The sequence below is a fragment of the Nanorana parkeri genome, unplaced genomic scaffold, assembly GCF_000935625.1.
Source record: "Nanorana parkeri isolate BGI_ZX_2015 unplaced genomic scaffold, ASM93562v1 scaffold613, whole genome shotgun sequence".
In the NCBI taxonomy this organism is placed as follows: Eukaryota; Metazoa; Chordata; class Amphibia; order Anura; family Dicroglossidae; genus Nanorana; species Nanorana parkeri.
The window spans coordinates 551,602-554,598 of NW_017306881.1; the positions used below are offsets into that span (position 1 = coordinate 551,602).

A 2,997-nucleotide genomic window follows, 5' to 3' on the forward strand; every position below is an offset into this window, starting at 1 on the left:
CAGCCATAAGAAACCTCTATTATTATTATTATTATTATTATTATACAGGATTTATATATAGCCAACAGTTTGCACAACATTTTACAAAATAAGGGGAGATAATACAATTACAGAACAATACCATTCAAAAGGATTAGAAGGACCCTGCTCATGCGAGCTTACAATCCATTTTATGATTTTACAGTATCAAAGAAGTCACAGTGGAGAACCTTTGCTAGCATACCTAAAAATGATTTTCTTACCTGGTCGTTTGTGTTGACGGTACCTTTAGTTGTATGGCTAATTTCCAAAACGGCTTAATGAGTGGGGAAAGGAATGCAGAGGGGTCATAGAGTGTCCTTTTGATGTTGTCCACCGGCTGTCACAGCCCAGAGTGATGATGGTGAATGAATCAGGTGGCAGGTACAGGACTTTGTCCTATTCTACAGGAGTGCAGGGTTAGATAGCTTCCAGCCACAAGGCAAAGAACTGTCCTCTCTGAGCTCAGTGACACAGCTTGATGTCCTCTGTGACTTTTTGTTATCACTCTAATGTGTCCCTATGTAATATAGTCTGTGACAACCCAGGCACTGTGTGTGATAATAGTATTGGATGTCTACCCTCCCACTCCAGTTTACACTGACTTTTTTTTCTTTGCCTCTCCCTGTAGTTACGCTTGTGTGCCCTTTGTAACTTCAGTCTATTTCCCAGCTGTAAACCTGCCCATCCCCAATCCCGATCTGAATGCATATCTGCCCTAAAAACTGACACCCTCAGGGAGGATTACACTGCTGACATTGCTGACATTAAACAATCCACCTGCTATGAAGGCATGTTCTTTTTAAGAAGCAGGTGTATAGTGCAACAGGAATATCCTCAATTTTAAATATTGCACTCAGATTAGGAAAAAGTACCCCATGGCATTTTATTAGGAGAGAACATATAGTTTAGGCATATTTCACTTTTTGTAAACATAAATAAATAATTAAATAAATGCATCCTTGTTGCAAGAAGAAAAAAATAATGCATTTATCAAATTATTGCATTGAAGATGGCAAAGCATTGCAGCTGCGATCAGAAGACTGAAGACTGCAGACTACTCCACCAGCCTTAGGTCCGTACTTCACTTACGTAGCTGGGGGTAGTAATCAATGGACTACAAGTGCAGTGACGTCACCGCACTTGTGCTCCATTGAGAATTGTAGTTTTCTTCTATTGACAGATCCTGGTTCTTATTATTCTATACAACGGAATTGAATAGACTAATTCTTGTGGAGGGTACTATATTTGGGGTAAAGGTGTGTTATTTATCTCCTCTATGTTTATCCACTTTTTCATTTTTTGCAAACATGTAAAAATCTGTATTTTTGGCTGAAAACTGTTCAAAACCCCCAAACAATTATATATTTACTGAAAGCAAAGGAACTGCAGAATAAAAAATAATAGTTGAAATTTTTTATATGTTTCACAATATTTTTGTTTAAATATTTATGAAGTGAATTTTAGCACACACAAACACAATACCCAATTTTTGGTAAAATATAAACAATGGTATTGCATTGAGTAAACAGATACCAAACGTGTTTGCGTGCACCCGTGAAGTGGCATAAAAAGACCGTATAGTTGTATATATATACTCACAATAGTTGTTGTCACACATAGGAACGCCAAATGCTTGTCTGTGTTTGTAAGTGCATGCACGCTGGGTTGGAGGGCATTAAAAAATGTTGTGTGGGTTTTTATTTTTTATACCGTATGTCTCTTTAATTTTTTTAACTTTTCCTTACACTTTTTTTAATTTTATCATAGGTATTTTATATAGTGCTGACAATTTCACGCAGCGCTTTACATTCACATCAGTCCTTGCCCTCTAGTAGATTACAATTTATACATGAGCCACTTAACCGCATATCTTTGGAGTATGAGAGCAAACCGGAGTACCTGGAGGGCATGCAAACTCCTTTGCTATCACATATGGGGATAACAAACATTGAATTAACAGGTCCCCTTTTTTAGCAGTGACGTGCTGTACCATCTGTGCTGGGTGAGGCATTCCCCAGCATGCCCCTTCCCCATCCCAATGAAGCCCCACCCCCTCAATCTGGTCACTAAACTAATGTGCAGGAGGGAGGGAAGAGGAAGGGAGGAGACAGGGAGGAGCCTCCCTGTCCCTCACTTGCTCGTCGTTGCTTGTCCCTCACTTTGTCATTGGTCCAAACTATCCATAGAGCTCAAGCCTCTAACATAGAGTAGAGGCTATTGCAACTCTTGCCTCACTATGTTAGGTTACACAACCAGTTGGTAAGCACGTTGCTGTTTAACCTTACTTAGCTGTCAAAGTTGGATGCCGCGTGCCTGTAATTAACAGGCAGCGCTCCATCCATGACAGAATTACCTGTTACAAGCTGCTCTGAATGAAGAAAAAGCTGTCAGCTTCAGACTTGAAGCTGACAGCTTTTTCCTCCATAATACTAGTTGAGGCCCTGCCTCCCCTGACCGCACATTTCTGCTTTGTATTTTAGACCCCTAATGCCATCTATTGAGAAATGACAGCCTGAAACTGGAAAGAAAAAAACCCTCTTCACATCTGGATTCGGTAATTGGAGGGGAGATCAGCCACTGGAAGTGTGCTTATCTCCTTCCAGTGCAGCAGCAGACACCCACCGTGCTGGCCCCAGGCAGCAGTGGTGGCAGAGGGGGTGCAGCACCCTTATTGTGGCATATAAGTGACTTGGAAGATATCTATAGCCACCCAGATCACTTGCATCTGAAAGTAGACTTGTGCGCCGTCAAAAAATTTGTTTCGTTCCGTTTCGTAATATCCATATCCGGCACATTTTCGTAACTTTACGAACATTCGTTATGAATTGCAGCACCCTTATTGTGGCATATAAGTGACTGGGAAGCTATCTATAGCCACCCAGATCACTTGCATCTGAAAGGAAGGAGATGGTTGGGAAAAAAAAACCAGTACAAAATTAGAAATGCAGCAATATACATATTTATGTTGGTCCTGAA

General features: G+C 40.6%; 1 protein-coding gene across 1 annotated transcript in view; it reads right to left on the reverse strand.

Annotated features, from left to right (window-relative positions):
• UGT8 (UDP glycosyltransferase 8) overlaps positions 1 to 637 on the reverse strand; it is a 79,329-nt gene extending 78,692 nt beyond the window's left edge. The window contains exon 1 of the mRNA XM_018562929.1: positions 243 to 637. The gene's annotated coding sequence lies outside the window, so the exon portion shown is untranslated. The remainder of the gene's footprint in view (positions 1 to 242) is intronic.
• Positions 638 to 2,997: the final 2,360 nt, after the last annotated feature.